The following is a 23,068-nucleotide window of genomic DNA, read 5'->3' on the forward strand; positions in this document are numbered from 1 at the left end:
AAGCCCTTCTGAGGAAGCAATAAGTATTATTCATACATAACAAGGTTCTACGTTGGCGACTACGAATTCCACGTGCTACTTATTAATATTAGTATGTATAATAAAAAAACACCTGCCATTTATTGAGTCCCCAAAGAGGCCAGACCCTATTGAGTGTGATTTACATATCTCTAATTGTCATATTTTTAAAATAATATATTCAAGAATTTTTTTAACAAATTGACAAGAGCTATGGATCCAAAATAAACCTCTTAGTCAAAAATGATATCAATTAAAGTCTATGTTAAGTTTTAAAAGAAATATGGAAGCTATTAGATAAATGTCATCAAAACATGCCTACTAAATACTTCCTAAACATCTGTAATTCAAAATGGCCAGATAAGCCTTACTGCTCTTTAAAGTCACAGAAAACCGTTCAATTTATCTACAGCAAAAGTTGACCATGAAAAGGTCTTAAGTGTTAAATGTGGACTTGGTTAAGAGTGAGAATGAAAATTCAGTCCAAATTTGGCTTGTGAAGCAAGACATGCCAACATTTTTATTTTAGGGTTCGTATTTCATTAGCACATACTTCAACTTATTTTCATAAAGCTCAGGGTGCCTATAACTGAAAACAGTGCTTCACAAATGAGTAACAAGTTTTGAATAGAAATGCAATTACAATGAGAATAAAACTTAAACGGAATTTTCCAGTACTTTCTTTTTTAGGAGAAAGAGTCAAATAATAAGAAAATAAGGTAAAGCATAACTTCTCTCTTCCATACCATATGTAATATGGATTTAGTCCATACTAACTGCATAGATTGTCTACATCTACAGTCCATATAATGACAATGAATATTCAGAATGATAAACCAAGGTACTTGAAAGACACTAAATATTAGAGTATATTTGTACTTGTAAAGAAATAAAATCATATTAATATATAATTTAAACAAAAAGGTATTCTGGGGATAGTGGAAACTAAAGTAACCAGAGGACATGCCATAAACTAATGAGAAGCCATGGAAATTTTGATCAACTGAAATTGTAATCTGCTTAAACTAGATGGATGTTAAAAAAATGTGTATACACACACACACACACACACACACATACACACACACACACACACACACACAGAGAGAGAGAGAGAGAGAGCGCGCACCTTGACTCAAGGAGTCTATTTCATAAATGGCACAAACTAACAAATATAAAGCCTACATTAAAATATGAATAGCTATTAAGAGAAAAATCTAAACAATAAGATTATCTGGGCTACTATATATTATTCCAATGTCTAAGATATCGCCAGATTTGATACAGAGGTCAAAGACTTGAAGAGAGTTAACATTTAAAAATAGGTTATAAGAAAGACAAAAATTGAAAAGACTGAAAAACTTCAGTACTATAGAGGGTACAAGGCAGTGTCATACAGTTAGTTACATTGAAATTGGGAGTCTTTTCAGAGTGATTTTTCAGCAATTATCAATATTTAAACTGCATATGCCTTTTGGCCCATAGATTTCTCTGTCCACAGTAATACCTTCACATGAACAAGATTCATTCATACAAGAATATTCACTGCAGTATCTTACTGGTAGTAGTATTATTACCACCGTATTGAGATTAAGAGATTAAGAGATAAGAGATTAAGATTTAGAGAAGGAGCCTTGTAACACTGAGCTAATATTGGAGGTCTAGACAGGATTTGAATCCAGGTTGGTCTGGCTCTAAAGCCTATACCATCTCACTATAAACAAAATAATTATGTAGGGCAGGTTAATAATGCTTCTAATAATAATTTAACTCCAGCTACAAAGTAAAAAAGATTCCTTTTTATTACAGCTATATAAATATAAAAATGATCCACCAGACATGAACGCTATTAGGTTACTGAGTATACTTCCTAATATTTATTGCACAGCTATTAGAGTAGGGCCTAAAAATTCTATTTTCTGTTATACATCACAACCAGTTCTAACCTAATTCCTGGTTCTGAAAAAGCCTGTAAATTGGAGAAAAATAAAAATGGGTAAAGAATCATGATGCATTAGAAATAAGCAAATCTTTATGGTAAAAAGAGCTAAGTGACTAGGTGACAGTCATTTGAAATCTACTTTAAAGTCAGATTTCTCTACTATTTCATAGCTAGACATTAAATTAGATGTTGATGTTCCAAACATTTTAAAATGTAATTAAAAGTCTATCTATGTAGCCATGATTATCATATATTTTCCATTTGGGTGATGAAATTACATTTGTATTTTGCTGTTAAAATCTTCAAATAACCATGATTTTTATAAACTATAATATATGAAGATTCTCAAGAATTACAAAATTATTTTAAAAATACTATTTCCGGGCTTCCCCGGTGGTGCAGTGGTTAAGAATCTGCCTGCCAATGCAGGGGACACGGGTTCGAGCCCTGTTCCGGGAAGATCCCACTTGCCGCGGAGCAACTAAGCCCGTGCGCCACAGCTACTGAGCCTGAGCTCTAGAGCCCACGAGCCATAACTACGGAGCCCACGTGCCACAACTACTGAAGTATGTGCGCCTAGAGCCCGTGCTCCGCAATAAGAGAAGCCACCACAATAAGAAGCCCGTGCACTGCAATGAAGAGCAGCCCCTGCTCGCCGCAACTAGAAAAAGCCTGCACGCAGCAACAAAGACCCAACACAGCCAAAACTAACTAACTAAATAAATTTATTTTAAAAAAATACTATTTCCACAAGGAACTAAGATATATTAAATGAAAAGGAAGGAAAAGCAGAAGAGTATATAAGGTGTTTAAATTTGTATAAAAAGATGTATATGTATACTTATGTATAATTCTAGAAATACTCCATGCAAATATAAGACACTACAAATAGTGATTATCTATGATGGGAAAATCAGGGGAAAATGCTGAGGTAGAAAGGATTATTTTTATTGTACAGTCTTGGTTCTGATGGGCTATTTTATGTACGTATTACTTATTTTATGGTAAAAATTATATAGATATCCATGGGGGCTGAGAAAAACTACTACTTGTGTATCTACATGAATACTTTTTACCTCACAAACTACCCTCTTTTTCCTACGCACAGAAAGCTATTAAGAAGATCTGAATCTATAAAACATATATTGGCGCTTTCTCAAATACAAATTATTGTTTTCTTTCTAAGTGTGCGCTCTTATTTACAATTCACTCATTACTTGAGAATAGGAGAAGCCCTATCAGCAAAAAAAGAAAATTGTTCAACTGTTAAAAAAAAAAAAAGCACCTCTAAAATTAAAATGTAAGTCAGTAGGAAAGTTGATTTACATACTTCTTAGAAATGTACTTATTGACCTACTATATAAAATGAAAATTAATTATTTAGAAAGTAAATGTAACCAATCTGAACTAAATTTGCTCTTAACTAGCATATTTTAGAATCCTAATAATTTTAGTACCCTAAAAAAGTAACCCTGAAGAAAATCCAAAGAGATTTTAGTGACTACTAGCATGTTCTATACTTCATCGGAAATGAAGCTGGTTGTTTAGTATGAATCAGTAAGCTAAAGAATACAGAATTAAAGCCATGCATTATTTTCAAATTTTACCTGTATACCAAAAATTTTCCTTTGGTTCTAATCATATGGATTGCTGAAACTTTATACGGCTGAACTGAAGACAAGAAAGTGTCTTCTTACATAATACTGTGTGGAGGTTTTTTTTTTTTTTTTCCATATTGTAGGTCCATAAGGCCCAACTTCAAAGAAAACATGAAAGAACTGATTTACAAAAAAGGCAACACTTTAAATATATAGAAGTGCCTCTTCTAACAAACTTAACTTCTTAAAGACTTTCATAACTGTGAAGAAAGCTCACATCAGCCTCAAATCACACCAACTCTGCCTGCCATGAAATGAAAGTATTAGCGTTTACTTATGAAGGCTCATTTTGGACTCACCCAAGCTTTTCTGAACCTATTCTGTTAATAATTAGGGGGCTTCTGTATTATTTATGCATAACAAATATAAATGTGTATAAAAGTATATAAAAAAGTACGTAATCGTCATTAAATAAAACAAATCAAGTTTGCCAATGAGGAATTCACCTGTAAATCTTCTTTCCTACTACTTTTATAAACCTAGTATTTTTATAATTCTTATACAGTTGAATCTCTATTAATATTCTACTACTAAACCTAACAGCTTAAAAGCAATCTAAAATATGAATCTCATTGTTTAGAAGATTAGAACAGATCTAAAAGAACATAACATATATTAACAATTCCAAATCTTAATATTGTTAAACATCTAAAGAGGAGACAACATATAAAATTGATTTTTTAGTAACTCAAATATATCTAAAATTATAAATCTGTAACACTTTTAAATGCTTCTGACAGAGATGGGTGTCTAAATAATAAATATCAGTTTTATATTAACTACAGAGAAAAAAATTTAAGTTTATTTCTAGACAGAAGTTAAAATAGGAAACTGCAATCTGAAAATCTGAAGGGTGAATGCAGCTGACATTTACTTCTGAGGGTCAGCCAGCTTGGAGATCCAAGTCTAGAGTCCTGAAGCAAAACATGTTTTCCAAACCAGATGCTTCCTGAGTCCAAAATACACTCTCTTAAAACCAATAATTTTTTCCCTTTAAAAGGATTTTGGTGTAATTCTAAATTTAATTTCTCCATCTTTAAAAAAATTGTAGAAATTAGCATAAGCTAAATTGGCTTAGATAAAACACTTGAATGACTATACTTGTCATATAAAGTGAGATTTACTTAATAATAATTGGTTTAATAAAAGTTGAATAATAATCACTGAGTGAATATAAAAATCATATCCAGGAAATAAAGATGCTAACTACTCCAAAAGTAGAAAATAAGCTTTAAAATAAAATACATTGAGGGCAGAGAGCAGAAGCAAGAAGAACTACAATCCTGCAGCCTGTGGAACAAAAACCACATTCACAGAAAGATAGACAAGATAAAAAGGCAGAGGGCTATGTACCAGATGAAGGAACAAGATAAAACCCCAGAAAAACAACTAAATGAAGTGGAGATAGGCAACCTTCCAGAAGAAGAATTCAGAATAATGATAGTGAAGATAATCGAGGACCTCGGAAAAACAAGGGAGGCAAAGATCAAGAAGATGCAAGAAATGTTTAACAAAGACCTAGAAGAATTAAAGAACAAACAAACAGAGATGAACAATACAATAACTGAAATGAAAACTATACTAGAAGGAATCAATAGCAGAATAACTGAGGCAGAAGATGGATAAGTGACCTGGAAGACAGAATGGTGGAATTCACTGCTGCGGAACAGAATAAAGAAAAAGAATGAAAAGAAATGAAGACAGCCTAAGAGACCTCTGGGACAACATTAAACACAACAACATTCGCATTATAGGGGTCCCAGAAGGAGAAGAGAGAGAGAAAGGACCCGAGAAAATATTTGAAGAGATTATAGTCGAAAACTTCCCTAACATGGGAAAGGAAATAGCCACCCAAGTCCAGGAAGCACAGAGAGTCCCATACAGGATAAACCCAAGGAGAAACACACTGAGACACAAAGTAATCAAATTGGAAAAAATTAAAGACAAAGAAAAATTATTGAAAGCAGCAAGGGAAAAACGACAAATAACATACAAGGGAACTCCCATAAGGTTAACAGCTGAATTCTCAGCAGAAACTCTACAAGCCAGAAGGGAGTGGCATGATATACTTAAAATGATGAAAGGGAAGAACCTACAACCAAGATTACTCTACTCGGCAAGGATCTCATTCAGATTCGATGGAGAAATCAAAAGCTTTACAGACAAGCAAAAGCTAAGAGAATTCAGCACCACCAAACGAGCTTTACAACAAATGCTAGAGGAACTTCTCTAAGTGGGAAACACAAGAGAAGAAAAGGACCTACAAAAACAAACCCAAAACAATTAAGAAAATGGTCATAGGAACATACGTATTGATAATTACCTTAAATGTGAATGGATTAAATGCTCCAACCAAAAGACACAGGCTCACTGAATGGATACAAAAACAAGACCCATCTATATGCTGTCTACAAGAGACCCACTTCAGACCTAGGGACACATACAGACTGAAAGTGAGGGGATGGAAAAAGATATTCCATGCAAATGGAAATCAAAGGAAAGTTGGAGTAGCAATACTCATATCAGATAAAATAGACTTTAAAATAAAGAATGTTACAAGAGACACGGGAGGACACTACATAATGATCAAGGGATCAATCCAAGAAGATATAACAATTATAAATACATATGCACCCAACATAGGAGCACCTCAATACATAAGGCAACTGCTAACAGCTATAAAAGAGGAAATCGACAGTAATACAATATTAGTGGGGGACTTTAACACCTCACTTACACCAATGGACAGATCATCCAAACAGAAAATTAATAAGGAAACACAAACTTTAAATGACACAATAGGCCAGATAGATTTAATTGATATTTATAGGACATTCCATCCAACAACAGCAGATTACACTTTCTTCTCAAGTGCGCATGGAACATTCTCCAGGATAGATCACATCTTGGGTCCCAAATCAAGCCTCAGTAAACTTAAGAAAACTGAAATCATATCAAGTATCTTTTCTGACCACAACGCTATGAGATTAGAAATCAATTACAGGGAACAAAACGTAAAAAACACAAACACATGGAGGCCAAACAATATGTTACTAAATAACCAAGAGATCACTGAAGAAGTCAAAGAGGAAATCAAAAAATACCTAGAGACAAATGACAATGAAAACACGACGATCCAAAACCTATGGGATGCAGCAAAAGCAGTTCTAAGAGGGAAGTTTACAGCAATACAAGCCTACCTCAAGAAACAAGAAAAATCTCAACTAAACAATCTAAGCTTACACCTAAAGGAACTAGAGAAAGAAGAACAAACAAAACCCAAAGTTAGCAGAAGGAAAGAAATCATAAAGAGCGGAGCAGAAATAAATGAAATAGAAACAAAGAAAACAATAGCAAAGATCAATAAAACTAAAAGCTGGTTCTTTGAGAAGATAAACAAAATTGATAAACCATTAGCCAGACTCATCAAGAAAAAGAGGGAGAGGACTCAAATCAATAAAATTAGAAATGAAAAAGGAGAAGTTACCACAGACACCACAGAAATACAAAGCATCCTAAGAGACTACTACAAGCAACCCTATGCCAATAAAATGGACAACCTGGAAGAAATGGCAAATTCTTAGAAAGGTATAATCTTCCAAGAGTGAACCAGGAAGAAATAGAAAATATGAACAGACCAATCACAAATAATGAAATTGAAACTGTGATTTAAAATCTTCCAACAAGCAAAAGTCCAGGACAAGATGGCTTCACAGGTGAATTCTATCAAACATTCAGAGAAGAGCTAACACCCATCCTTCTCAAACTCTTCCAAAAAATTGCAGAGGAAGGAACACTCCCAAACTCATTCTATGAGGCCACGATCACCCTGATACCAAAACCAGACAAAAAGACTACAAAAATAGAAAATTACAGACCAATATCTGTGATGAATATAGATGCAAAAATCCTCAACAAAATAGCAAACAGAATCCAGCAACACATTAAAAGGATCATACACCATGATCAAGTGGGATTTATCCCAGGGATGCAAGAATTCTTCAATATAAGCAAATCAATCAATGTGATACACCATATTACCAAGTTGAAGAATAAAAACCATATGATCATCTCAATAGATGCAGAAAAAGCTTTTGACAAAATTCAATACCCATTTAGGATAAAAACTCTCCAGAAAGTGGGCATAGAGGGAACCTACCTCAACATAATAAAGGCCATATACGACAAACCCACAGCAAACATCATTCTCAATGGTGAAAAACTGAAAGCATTTCCTCTAAGATCAGGAACAAGACAAGGATGTCTACTCTCACCACTATTATTCAACATAGTTTTGGAAGTCCTAGCCATGGCAATCAGAGAAGAAAAAGAAATAAAAGGAATACAAATTGGAAAAGAAGAAGTAAAACTGTCACTGTTTGCAGATGACATGATACCTAAAGATGAACCCTAAAGATGCCAGCAGAAAACTACTAGAGCTAATCAATGAATTTGGTAAAGTTGCAGGATACAAAATTAATGCACAGAAATCTCTTGCATTCCTATACACTAGTGATGAAAAATCTGAAAGAGAAATTAAGGAAACACTCCCATTTACCATTGCAACAAAAAGAATAAAATACTTAGGAATAAACCTACCTAGGGAGACAAAAGACCTGTATGCAGAAAACTCTAAGACACTGATGAAAGAAATTAAAGATGATACAAACAGATGGAGAGATATACCATGTTCTTGGATTGGAAGAATCAATACTGTGAAAATAACTATACTACCCAAAGTAATCTACAGATTCAGTGCAATCCCTATCAAATTACCAAAAGCATTTTTTACGGAACTAGAACAAAAAATCTTAAAATTTGTATGGCGACACAAAAGACCCCAAATAGCCAAAGCAGTCTTGAGGGAAAAAAGCAGAGCTGGAGGAATCAGACTCCCTTACTTCAACCTATACTACAAAGCTACAGTCATCAAGACAGTATGGTACTGGAACAAAAACAGAAATACAGATCAATGGAACAAGATAGAAGCCCAGAGATAAACCCACACAGCTATGGTCAATTAATCTATGACAAAGGAGGCAAGGATATACAATGGAGAAAAGACAGTCTCTTCAATAAGTGGTGCTGGGAAAACTGGACAGCTACATGTAAAAGAATGAAATTACAACACTCCCTAACACCATAAACAAAAATAAACTCAAAATGGATTAGAGGGCTTCCCTGGTGGCGCAGTGGTTGAGAGTCTGCCTGCTGATGCAGAGGACGTAGGTTTGTGCCCCGGTCCGGGAAGATCCCACATGCTGCAGAGCGGCTGGGCCCATGAGCCATGGCTGCTGAGCCTGCAAGTCCGGAGGCCTGTGCTCCGCAGCGGGAGAGGCCACAACAGTGAGAGGCCCGCATACCGCAAAAAAAAAAAAAAAAAAAAAAAAGGATTAATGTAACACCGGACACTATAAAACTGTTATAGGAAAACATAGGAAGAACACTCTTTGACATAAATCACAGCAAGATCTTTTTGATCCACCACCTAGAGTAATGGAAATAAAAACAAAAATAAACAAATGGGACCTAATGAAACTTCAAAGCTTTTGCAAAGCAAAGGAAACTACAAACAAGACGAAAAGACAATCCTCAGAGTGGAAGAAAATATTTGCAATTGAATCAGTGGACAAAGGATTAATGTCCAAAATATATAAACAGTTCATGCAGCTCAATATTAAAAAAACAAACAACCCAATCCAAAAATGGGAAGAAGACCTAAATAGACATTTCTCCAAAGAAGACATACAGGTGGCCAGGAAGCACATGAAAAGCTGCTCAACATCACTAATTATTAGAGAAATGCAAATCAAAACTACAATGAGGTATCATCTCACACCAGTTAGAATGGGCATCATCAGAAAATCTACAAACAACAAATGCTGGAGAGGGTGTGGAGAAAAGGGAACCCTCTTGCACTGTTGGTAGGAATGTAAATTGATACAGCCACTATGGAGAACAGTATGGAGGTTCCTTAGAAAACTAAAAACAGAATTACCATATGACTCAGCAATCCCCCTGCTCGGCATATACCCAGAGAAAACCATAATTCAAAAATACACATGCACCCCAGTGTTCATTGCAGCACTATTTACAATAGCCAGGTCATGGAATCAACCTAAATGCCCATCGACAGACGAATGGATAAAGAAGATGTGGTACATATATACAATGGAATATTACTCAGCCATAAAAAGGAAAGAAATTGGGTCATTTGTAGAGACGTCGATGAATCTAGAGACTGTCAAACAGAGTGAAGTAAATCAGAAAGAGAAAAACAAATATCGTATCTTAACACATATATGTGGAACCTAGAAAAATGGTACAGATGAACCAATTTATAGGGCAGAAATTGAGACACAGATGTAGAGAACAAACGTATGGACACCAAGGGGGGAAAGCGGTGGGGTAGGGGGTGGGGTGGGGTGGTGAAGTGGGAGATTTGGATTGACATGTATACACTGATGTGTATAAAATGGATAACTAATAAGAACCTGCTGTATAAAAAATAAATAAAATTAAATTCAAAAATTCAAAAAAATAAAATACACTGTTATCATTTAAGTATAATATTGATTATGCCAATATTAGTGTGAAACATAAAAAGATTAATCATTTTATTTTAAAACTTAAGATTACATAAAGTCTTTTTTTTAACTTACAGATTTTTTTCTAACAAAGCACAGTCTACTGAGTCTACTATATTCAACTCTTCTTCTTGGGCACACAGCTAGAATATTTTTTCCGGCCTCCCTTAGAGCTAGATGAGATCATGCGCCAGAGTTCTGGTCAATGGATCTGAGTAGAAGAGATGTGTGGCATTCCAGGCCTAGCCCATTGAACACTCCCTTACCCCCGCAATCCTCTCTTTCCCTATCTACCCATGAAAGAGAGAGGGCTCCAAGGACTTCCAGGAGTATGTAGCATCAAGATGGAACAAATGATTCACAGAGCAAAATTCCCCTCTACCTCCTACCTCACAAATAGTCCAACAAATTTTGGAGGATTTGTTACCACAGTTAACCTGACCTGTTTAATAAAATTAGTATTCAGAGAGGAATACTCGCATACTCCTCAAAACTTTTTTTTTTAATGGTAGATTGAAAGAAATCACTTCACTTTCTATGTTTGTATCTTCAGGGCTTATGCAGTATCCTGGTTGGGCTTACTCTTTCCATAATGTTGTTAGTTTCTTTAATAGACTAAGACGTAGAAGACTTGAGTTCTTTACCCAGTCTATTCTATCAAGTAAACTATGAGCCCTTGGACAGGTCACTTCTCTCTGAGGCTCATCAGTACAATTTAGGGGTTGGAATTTAATCTGAAAAGATCTCATTCTAGTATATAGCTTTTCTATGTGCATTTTTTTTAAAAAAGAAGAAGAAAGAAAAGATCTCTTCAAACCCTAACATTTTGATTGTTAGACTCACTTTGCAATCTAGTCAACAGTTCAAACTCCTTGTCTCTCTCTATTTAACTTTTTCTCCAATAAAGTTCATACTTGGAACTTTTTTTTGTCCAATAAAATACATCAATTGATTAAATTTTTTTCAATCAAGGAAACTGCCAATTGCTAAGAACTGAGTATATCTTGAGTACTACCATACACATTCCTAATTCCAATCAAAAGCAAAAAACTTAGAATTTTAATTGGATTATAAACAGACACATATATAAGTTTCCTAAGGTGTTTTAAAAGTTTGACAATAAGTCAGGAATCTGAGGACCCCAGATTGGTAATAGCACCCAACTGCTATATGTCTCCCAATATTTCTCTCTCCTTTAATCATACAGTTGGGTACATACATGGCAGCCCAGCTAAGGGCTATACTTCAGTCTACCTTATAGTTAGATGTGACCATGTGACTAAGTTCTGGCCAATGGAATGAAAATGGGAATGACATGTTCCACTTTCAGGTCTTTCCCTGAAAAGGATTAAGTGTACACTCTCCTGAGTCTTATTCCTCTTCCCATGGGCTGAAGACATCTTGGATCAATAGTGGAAGTCACATTTTGAGGATGGCACAGGTACCCCATACCAACCCTGGACTGCCACTGACCTCTGAGTGTTATGAGAGAAATTATCTTCTCTCTGCTTTAAGCCATTACATTTTATAGCCCTTGGTATAACAGCTTAAACTGTACCCTAATACAGTAAGTGATGTTTGTGTCCCAATGGGAAATAAGGTTGAGCCTTCTTGACGCCCAATATAATACTTCTTCAAAACACTGAATTCCATCCCCTATCATTCCTCCTTCTCCTACCTATCCAAGCATTCTTCTTGCCATTCATACATTAAAGCAGCATTCATCAAAGTCCTTATTTGGCAAATATTTTGAGGGAAATAACTATACATTTTTGCTATTCTGTATTTTTCCTATAACTCTAAGTGAAATGTCACTCAAAAATAAGTATTAGGAAAAAAGTTAACAGATGATAGTGGGCATTTCCTTAAAAAGGGTAATCAATTACATAATGGGGGTGGGGTACCTTCAGTTGATAGTAGTGACCATACTTTAAACAACTTTGTATTCCCCACAGTACATAACCTGTACTTTGTACACAGAAGATGTGTTGACTATGAGTCATTAATGGTGACAAAATAGCCATGTTCTTTCAGGAAACATAAATATTAGGGAAAGAAAATATCAGAACAGGTTTAAGTTATCATGCAATCAAACATAAGAACACCCAATTGAAATGAATTTTCTAATTAAGTGGATATATTTTTTAAGATAAAGGCCTTTGGAAAAATAATTTCATGTTTTTCTTTGAGGCTAAATTAAATCACAAATATATACTTCACGTGATCACTCAAAAATATTACTTTGTTTTAATTATTACCATATTTTCAGTACCGAGAACAGAACCTGGTACCCAGTAGGCACTCAACAAATATTTGTTGAATTAATCAAAAATATCTACTTATTAAGCACACACTATGTGATAGGTACAGGAAACACTATAGGGAAGAAGAAGACACTGTCTTTGCTCTCACAAAGCTCAAGATCTACTGAGGCATAAAGATAAGTAAAAGGGTAATTACCACATTGAATATAAAAAATATTAAAATAGGAGTAATAGGGTTCTATAGGAGCACACAAGATAAGTCTCTAACCCATAATGGGTTGAAAGATAGAGAGCAGAGTCAGGGAAACTTAACTGGAGGAAGTAATATCTGAAGTGAAAAATGAGTAGAAATTGGAGGGTAGAGGGTGAGGAACAAGTTGAGGGTAGAGTGATAGTGAGTTCAGCATTAGACTTATTTATTAAATTTGAAATGATATCTATAGTCAGCATGCCAACTATTAACTTCCCTACCCAATAGCCTCTTCCTTGTAACCAAGGAAATAAAAATTACCATTTTCACTTAGAAACTTTATTAAGAGTTTTCAAAATTATAAGCCCAATGCTGGAAATGGAGGGTATATAAATTACCATGGCAGGGGCAACAAACCACTCCAAACTTAGTGGTTTAAATCAATAATCATTTATCTCTCACAGTTTCTGTGGGTCATGAATTCAGAAAGAGCACAGCCAGGATGGGGCTAGCTGGGGCTTTCAACAGGAATACTTATAGTGGACACTACCTGTGACATGGTTCCAAGGGCAAGTATCTCAAGAGCAAGCAAGCCAGGTGGAAGCCACATTACCTTTTATGACCTAGCCTTGGAAGTCAGGAAGCTTCACTTCCACTATACTACATTTCTGGAGACAGTTACAAAGATCTACCCAGGTGTCAGGGGAGGAGATATAGATCCTACCTTTCAGCTGAGGTGTGCCAAAGTTATAGCATGTGAGATGGGATATGTATATATGATACAAAAAAGATAAATGCATATGATACCAAAAAATGATATATAACGATATAATATATATGCATATATATAATATATATGGGTGCAGCCATCTTTGAAAAATACAATCTATCATAGAGGGAGTATAAACTGATACAATATCTCAGATGACAATTTGCCAATGTTATAAATAACTTAAATATTAATAGCCTTTGATCCAGCAATTCTATTTTTAGAAACTTATCCCGAGGAAATAATCATAGATGCATGTTAAAATTTAGTCATAAGTATATAAAATTTGTTATTGTATTATGTCTGTAATAGTAAAAAATATATATAAGCAAACTACATATCCAATAGAAAACCAGTTAAATAAAAAGTATGATGTAATAGTGCATTAGAATAGTATATTAAAAATAACTTTAGAATTCTATGATATGGGAAAAAATTCTTGATATATTAAGGGGGAAAGTATATACACCATATGTGCAATATGATTTCAAATTTATAAAATGGATACATACAAATGCACAGAAAAATAAAACTAAAAGGAAACACACTGTTCTTTATTAGTGGTCATTAAACTTTTTATTCCTTTATTTCCTTATATGGAAGGATGATATAATCAGGGAGAAAAGTTTAGAAAGTACAAATTAACCCCAAACTCTTTTACCTGTGGATTGATGTCATTCACCAGTTTAGGAAATTTCACAGCTGTTGTCTCTTCAAATGTTGTTTCTAGTTCATTTTCTTTCCTCTCCTTAAGAGATTTCAATTAAATGTATGTTGGAACTTTTTCACTGTATCATCTTATGTCTTATGCCGTCTTCTTTATTTTCTTCTTCATCCTTTTGTCATTCCATCCTTCAATTTTCCATGACCTATCTTCTAGTTTACTAATTCTCTCTTCAACTCTGTTTGAAATGTTATAAATTCATTCACTGAATTCTTGATTTTAGTTATTGCACTTTTTCAGATCCATAATTTCTATTAAAATCTACTATGTCTTTTTTGTATCATTTTCATTTCTCTGCCCAATTTTTAATTGGGAAGTTGACAAGCATAGTTATTTTAAAGTCTGCATTTGGGACTTCCCTGGTGGTCCAGTGGTTAAAACTCCATTCTCCCAGTGCAGGGAACCCGGGTTCGAGTCCTGGTCAGGGAACTAGATCCTGCATGCCACAACTAAGAGCCTGCATGCTGCAACTTAAGATCCTGCATGCTGCAACAAAGGTCTCACATGTGGCAACGAAGATCCCGTGTGCTGCAACTAAGACCTGGCGCAGCCAAATAAATAAATAAATATTTAAAAAAATAATACTAAAGGCTGCATTTGATAACTGCAGTATAAAGAGCCCCTTCAGGAGTTTCTATTATCTGTTGGTTCTTCAGGTTCTTGTTCATGTTGACTTGTTTCCTTGCATGTCTGGTTATCTTTAACTCTGTATTGAATATTATATTTGAAACATTATTAGTAGGAATAATTTGAAACCTGGGATGAAGGTACTTTCCTCTAGGGAAGATTTTTTTTTTTGCTTCTTCCAAGCACCTGAAGACACTAGTAATCTGGGTTTCCCTTAATTCACTTTTCAGGCTCCAAATGACTCAGGGCCGGATGCAGTCTGTGTGCAGGATGTTTAGTTCAAGTTCACCAGTATTCACAGGGAAGTATTTACAGTATTCACGTGGAAGTATTTTCAGGGTTCCCACCTATGGTAGGCCCTCAATTCCAATATTTGTCCCTCTATCCTAGCAAGGCTAACAAAAAGACTGCTAAACCTCTTGGCTGCCCATCCTGGATCAGAAAATGAGTACAGGTCAAAGGTGGCCCTAAATGCTAAACTCAACCTCTCTGAATTTCTGTCTTCTTCCAGATCTTGAACAGGAAATTCCTGACTAACCTGCTGAGTCATTAACACCTATAAATCTATACTTTGTCTATCTTTTCTAGCTGTTAGAGGAAAGTTGTCCAAACTACCTCATCTGTCATTACTAGAACCAGAAGTCCTTCTACTATACAATACTGTTCTATATAGTATAGTTTTATATACATTTAACTTACACATATTCAACTATATGTACTTAGCCCTACTTCCCAAAGCACTGCTAAAGATTACATTTTGTGCATGTGCTCCATTATATATGGTGAATTACTATATACATTATTATACAGTAATGTAACTGTACCAAGATAGATACTTGAAGTCACATATTCTGTAGTTCATAGGCAATTTAAGATTTCCCAAGTGTAATTTTTTACTTTATGAAATTTTTGTTATTTATTGACCTTAAAATCTAACTCCCAAGCAAGACAAGAGTCTACTATATCAGGGATATTCTGACACTGAAGTTATCTATTAGGGATACTTTAGACATTTTAATTCTGAGTAGGAGCTTAAACAAGATGACATCTAGGTCCCTGTCAACTGAGATTCTGTAATTCTATACTTAATTTAATTTGTACCAGAAAAAGATTCATGGCCTGATGTTTAATACGTATTTTGGAGTGGTGAAAATACTAACAATCAGGAGAAACTTTCCCATCAGCATGAAAACTATCAATGAAGGAAACAATAAGACGGGTTTTATTTATTTTTTAATAAGGCCCAATTTTCATATGCTTCCAAACTCATGCTACAATTATGGTCTGACTGCATTTCTCAGAAATTAAATATCTCTATCTCATATATATGTCATCTTTACATATGCTACAGAAATAATCCAAAAGAAAAAAAAGGCTGCATGCAAAATAATGCTCTCAGCATTCTTGAAAATAGCTATTAAAAAATCAGAAACACCTTATTGTATCTATATGAGATGATGGATGTTTACTAAACCTACTGTGGTAATCATTTCACAATATATGTAAATCAAACCATCATGCCATATACCTTAAACTTTTTTTTTTCTGGCTGCAACATGCAGCATATGGGGTCTTAGTTCCCCAACCAAGGATCAAACCTGTGCCCCCTGCAGTGGAAGCATGGAGTCTTAACCACTGGACCCCAGGGAAGTCCTGTATACCTTAAACTTATACAGTGATGTATGTCAATTATTTCTCAATAAAACTGGAAAAAAATCAGAAACACTTTAAGATGTTCAACAAACAGAAAATGTTAAGTATGACATATCTACCAAGTATTATCTGTCAATAAAATTATAATTATGTTCTGCATGATAAAAATTACATAAATAAAGACAAACTGAAAAAAAAAAACATTTGTAATCAAAACAACTAACAACGCAATTAAAAAAATGGACAGAGGACCTAAACAGACATTTCTCCAAAGAAGACCTACAGGTGGCCAACAGGCATATGAAAAGATGCTCAACATCGCTAATATTAGAGAAATGCAAATCAAAACTACTGACACGATGAAGTATCACTTCACACTGGTCAGAATGGCCATCATCCAAAAGCCCCCGAATAATAAACGCTGGAGAGGGTGTGGAGAAAGAGGAACCCTCCTACACTGTTGGTGGGAATGTAAATTGGTGCAGCCACTATGGAGAACAGTATGGAGGTTCCTTAAAACACTAGAAATAGTTACCATACAATCCAGCAATCCCACTCTCAGGCATATAAAATCCCACTTTTCTGGAAAAGACGAAAACTCTAAGTTGAAAATATACACACACTCCAACGTTCACAGAAGCACTATTTACAGTAGCCAAGACATGGAAGCCACCAATGTCCATCAACAGATGAATGGATAAAGATGTGATGTATACATATATACACACAAGGGAATATTACTGAACCATAAATAGAATGAAATAATGCCATTTACAGCAACATGGATGGACCTAGAGATTATCATAAGTGAAGTCAGACAAAGACAAATGTCATAGATGTCACTTTTATATGGAATCTAAAACAAATGATACGAATGAACTTATTTACAAGACAGAAATTGATGCACAGGCATAGAGAACAAACTTATGGTTGCCAAAGGGGAAAGGGGGGAGGGATAAATTAGGGGTTTGGGATTAACAGATACACACTACTATATATAAAATAGATAAACAACAAGGTCCTAACTGTATAGCATAGGGAACTATATTCAATATCTTATAATAACCTATAATGGAAAAGAATCTAAGAAATAATACATATATGTGTATAACTGAATCACCATGCTGTACACCAGAAAGTTAACACAACACTGTAAATCAACACTACTTCAATAAGAATAAAAAATAAAATAAGATAAAACCATCTGTAATATGTAAGTTAACCAAAGGTTTATTTCTTTAAAATAAATAAAGAAGAGAAAAGATCAATGACTCAATAGAAAAATAGACAAAAGATATGAAGACAGTTCATAAAAAAGGAAACACAGAGAGATGTCTTTTAAATATATGAAAATATACTCAGCCTCATTTTTAAGAAAAATTAAAATAAAAATATAGCTTTCATTTTTTACATTGGCAAAGAAAAATATTTGATACTACACTGTGGTGCAAGAATTTGGGAAAGCAGGCACTTTTATATATTTCTGGTAGAAGAATAAATTGGTACACCCTCTCTGGAGGGCAATTTGGTAATATCTATCAAAATTTAAAGGCACATAACCTGACTCAATATTCTGTTTCTAGGAATTGATGTCACAGAGATACTGAGAAACACACGTCTAATTATGTGTGTGCTACAAGCATTACCCTGACTGCAATAGCAAATAACAAAACCAAACCATAAATGCCCATTAGTAAGACACTGGTTAATTAGTTTGGATATCAATTTAATGAAATACTATCTAGCTCTTATAAAGAATGGAGCAGTTCTATATATACACAGACAAAAATATTTAAAGTGGGGGAAAAAAGCAAAGGGCAGGACACTGGGAGGATATTATACTAGTATTTATATTAAGGGACAGGTTAAATATCTGTGAAAATATGTACAAAAAGCTAATAGTAGTGTCTCTGGGTAGGAACACTTAGATGGATATGGGAAAAAAATTGAGAGGGTATTTAGTCAAGTACCTTTTGAATTTGTGTATGTATGGCCTATTTGTTTAACTATATAAAATTACATAGGATAGAATTGCATGCTATGAGCATGGAAATGTTGTGGTAAATAGAAAAAGAAACGAAAATTTAAGCACACTGTGCTAACAGGCAAAGAAAAACTAGATACACTTACAGACAAAGACTAAGTGGGAGGGACATTCCTGGTGGCTCAGTGGTTAAGAACCCACCTGCCAATGCAGGGGACACGGGTTTGAGCCCAGGAAGATCCTACACGCCATGGAGCAACTAAGCCCACGCACCACAATTACTGAGCCTGCGCTCTAGAGCCCGCGAGCCACAACTACTGAGCCTGCATGCCACAACTACTGAAGCCTGTGGGCCTAGAGCCTGTGCTCCACAGTGAGAAGCCACTGCAATGAGAAGCCCGTGCACCGCAACGAAGAGTAGCCCCCGCTCTCTGCAACTAGAGAAAGCCTGCGTACAGCAATGAAGACCCAACACAGCCAAAAATAAATAAATAAATTAATTTTTTAAAAAAAAGACTAAGTGGGAAAGAGAAAAATGTAAAAAAAAAGATGCCATATTATAGCTTAATTTATATTAATATATTAAAATTATTTATATATAAAATACTGATGAAGGAAAAAGACCTAGTTATATGATTTTCCACAAGACTGCCCCCACTTCAGACATTAGTCCCAAGTCCCAGGCCACCCTTACTTCTTACAGATTGGCTATAAATCAGGGGTTCCCATGATCCCCTCCTCAGGTTCAATAATTTGCTAGAATAGCTCGCAGAACTCGGGAAGACACTTTACTTCCCAGTTCATTATAAAGGACACAACTCAGGAAGAGCCAAAGGGAAGAAATGAACAGGGCAAGATACATACCCAAAACCCAAGGTATTTACCCAAGAGTAAAGCATGGAAAGATAAGAGTCTGAGAGACAAAGAAGATACAGGGTGAAGGTTTAACACATTTAAGAAGATTCCCTGAAGGAGGAGAAAGATAGAGAACACAGCAAAATCGTTCTCCTCTTCTACCTACTCTCACAATTTTCTCTTTGTCTATGTTTTCTAGAGATTAACACCTAGAAACATTATAGCTAATCTTTTGAAATCAAGACAAAAAGAAAATTATAAAAGTAGGTAGAAAAAAATTACCTTCAAAGAAATGATAGTCATTCTAGGTTGACTTTTCAACAGTAACAATGTAAACTGGTAGGCAATGGGATTATATCTTTAATGCACTGAAAGAAAAAACTGCCAATGTTAATTTCACCCAGCAAAAATATCTTTGAAGAAACATTGTAAAATAAAGACATTTTCAGATAAAAACTAAGAGCTCAATGTCAGACGGAAGTAAAATGATCCCAAATGGAAGGTTTGAGTTGAGAAATGAAGAAAAAAGGATATATAGATTACTTTACATAAATATTGACTATAAAAAGAACATATGGTAGGGCTTTTAAAATATAGACTAATAAAAATAAATATAGTTAGTGTTCTAAAATCCTTGTGTTATCTGAGAGTTAGATAAAGGTATTGATTAACATCTAAATAACACAATGGTCAAAAAAGAAAACAGCAATTAGGAATATTTTGAATCAAATGGTAATGAAAATACTACATATGAAAAATGTATGGGTACAACTAAGTAGTAGTTTGAGGGAGAAAAGTGTACATAACAGAAAAGGCTTAACATTAATGATATAAACATGCATTTTAAGAATGAAATTAGGACTTCCCTGGTGGCACAGTGGTTAAGAATCCACCTGCCAATGCAGGGGACATGGGTGGTTCGAGCCCTGGTCCAGGAAGATTCCACACGCCACGGAGCAACTAAGCCCATGCACCACAACTATTAAGCCTGTGCTCTAGAGCCCGTGAGCCACAACTACTGAGCCCATGTGCTGCAAATACTGAAGCCCACGTACCTAGAGCCCATGCTCCGCAGAAGCCACCGCAATGAGAAGCTTGTACACCGCAATGAAGAGTAGCCCCCACTGGCCGCAACCAGAGAAAGCCTGCGCACAGTAATGAAGACCCAACGCAGTCAAAAAAATAAATTAATTAAAAAAGAAAAAAAAAAAGGAATGATATGAACAATGGAAGGACCAAGAGGACATTATGCTAAGTGAAATAAGCCAGTCACAGAAGGACAAATACTGCATAGTTCCACTTATATGAGGTATCTAAATTAGTTAAACGCATAGAAACAGAGTAGAATGATGGTTGCCAGGGGCTGGGGGGAGGAGAACATAGGTTGTTGCCGTTCGAAGGGTATAAAGTTTCAGTTATGCAAAATGAATAAATTCTAGAGATCCGCTGTACAACACTGTGTCTATAGTTAACAATACTGTATTGTGTACTTAAAAATATGTAAAGAGGGTAGATCTCATATTAAGTGTTCTTACCACTAATAAAAGAAAAAAGAATGAAATGAATAATAAAATTGACAATGAACAAAACCCCCTAAACTAGAAGAGCATAAATTAATGAACTAGAAAATAAACATCAGGGGCTTCCCTGGTGGCGCAGTGGTAGAAAGTCCTCCTGCCGATGCAGGGGACACGGCTTCGTGCCCTGGTCCGGGAGGATCCCACATGCCGCGGAGCGGCTGGGCCCGTGAGCCATGGCCACTGAGCCTGCGCGTCCGGAGCCTGCGCTCCGCAATGGGAGAGGCCACAACAGTTAGAGGCCCGCGTACTGCAAAAAAAAAAAAAAAAAAAAAAAGAAAAGAAAATAAGCATCGAAAGAGAGTATATACAGGGACTTCCCTGGCAGTCCAGTGGTTAAGACTCTGCACTTCCAATGCAAGGGGTGCGGGTTTGATCCCTGGTCAGGGAACTAAGATCCCACATGCCGTGCAGTGCAGCCAAGAAAATATTTAAAAATTAAAAAAATAATTTAAAATAAATAAACAAAAGAGTATATACAAAGCAAAAAATTTGTTCTGAAAGAAAAAAGAGAAGGCACAAATAAATAACATCATGAAAGAAAAACAGGTCAGTGCTAGAGATACCACAGATATTAAAATGATAAAAGGATATTAAGAACAATTTTGTACCAATAAATTTGAAAATTTAGACAAAATGGACAATTTTACTCAAGGAAAAAAAAAACCTGATTAGAATTATAAACGTGAAAGAGATTAAATAATAAAATGTTCCTGCAAAGACAGTTCCAGCCCCAGCTGACTTTAATGGCAAGTTGAAAAGTATATTTAAGAAATAAATCATTCAAATCTTAAAAGAACTCTTCCAGGGAAGATAAAAAGAGGGGACACCCATCAACTCTTTTCCTCTGTTTAGCTTGATATAACCTTGATATAACAACCAAAGATATCATAAGAAAGAAAAATCATAGTCCGACCTCACTAATGAACACAGGTGCAAAAATCCTAAATAAAATTTATCAAATCAAATCCAGCAATATATAAAAAGGATAATAAATCATGACAAAGGTGAATTTACACCAGAATATAACGTTGGTGTAATATTTAAAAATCAGTCAAGGTTATCTACAACATTGACAGGTTTAAAAAAAAAATCAAATGACAATCTGAACAGATAAAGTAACTGATAAAGTTAAACATTTATTACACATGATAAAACCTTAGCAAACAAGGAATATATACAAACTCAGGATGCGTGTGCTAAGATCCTGTTAAGATCCTCCAGAGATCGTTTTAACTGGATGGTTGTGTCCCTCTCTAGCTGCTATAGGTACTATTGCTATGAGTTCACACATGCAACCTTCTCTGGAGAACTGCCTTGGGATGATCAAAGGTATCTTATGCAGAGGACCTGAGGGTTATACACACCTTTCCCCTACAGCCAATAGCCAATGACTGTCTGCTGCAGGAGTATAACTCTGTTATGCAATTAATACTCCAGAGAGCATAGAATCGAGCTGAGATTAAACTTCACCTGAAACTATATCATTGCTTAGTTCTTTCCTTTCCCTAACTTGATTCCCTCACTCCTTTACAGGTTTCTCCTGAGAGCATTCCTTTTATAAATCATTTGCACAGAAATTCCTATCTTTGCTTCAAGGGAACTCAACCTAAAATACATATAAGTAAAAGTGTTTAAACTTTCAACTTTTAGCACATGAGGAATAGAAAGGAACTTCCTGAATCTGATAATGGCTAGCTATGAGGAGGAGGAAGGCGGGGGGTGGGGGTGCGGGAGAAAATCCTACAGTCCCAGCCAAAAGAAAAAGAGACAAAAAGTACAAGAATTGAAAAAAAAGAAACAAAACTCACATAATTTGCAGATGAAATGACTGAACACATTAAAAAAATCTAAAAGAGTAAATAATTTTTAGAATTAATGTTAGAATATAGTAGAGTTTTTGGATACGAGGTCAATATACAAAAGTCAATTGCATTTCTCTGTACCAGCAAACAGGAAAAGAAATAATTTTAAATGGCGCAAAAAAATATCATGTACCACCTGTTCCCTGTATAGCCAAGTAAACTCCAACCATATCTGACCTTCCCACAGGTAATAACTATAACTTCTAGACCAAATTTGAAAAAAAAGAAAGAAAACCAAAATCCACAAAGACCTTAAGGTCCTGGAGAGTGAACAAATGCAGATTTGATTCTAAAAGGGAGTTAACACTTGGGAGAAGGAACCAGCATGGGATGTTTCCTGTTTTTATGGCTTTTG

At 35.1% G+C, this 23,068-nt stretch overlaps 1 protein-coding gene across 2 annotated transcripts in view; it reads right to left on the bottom strand.

The window, feature by feature from the left end:
• Positions 1 to 23,068, bottom strand: part of PGM2L1 (phosphoglucomutase 2 like 1) — a 71,082-nt gene that overhangs the window by 30,182 nt on the left and 17,832 nt on the right. The gene's annotated exons all lie outside the window — the stretch shown is intronic.

The sequence above is a fragment of the Lagenorhynchus albirostris genome, chromosome 9 (assembly GCF_949774975.1).
Source record: "Lagenorhynchus albirostris chromosome 9, mLagAlb1.1, whole genome shotgun sequence".
In the NCBI taxonomy this organism is placed as follows: domain Eukaryota; kingdom Metazoa; phylum Chordata; class Mammalia; order Artiodactyla; family Delphinidae; genus Lagenorhynchus; species Lagenorhynchus albirostris.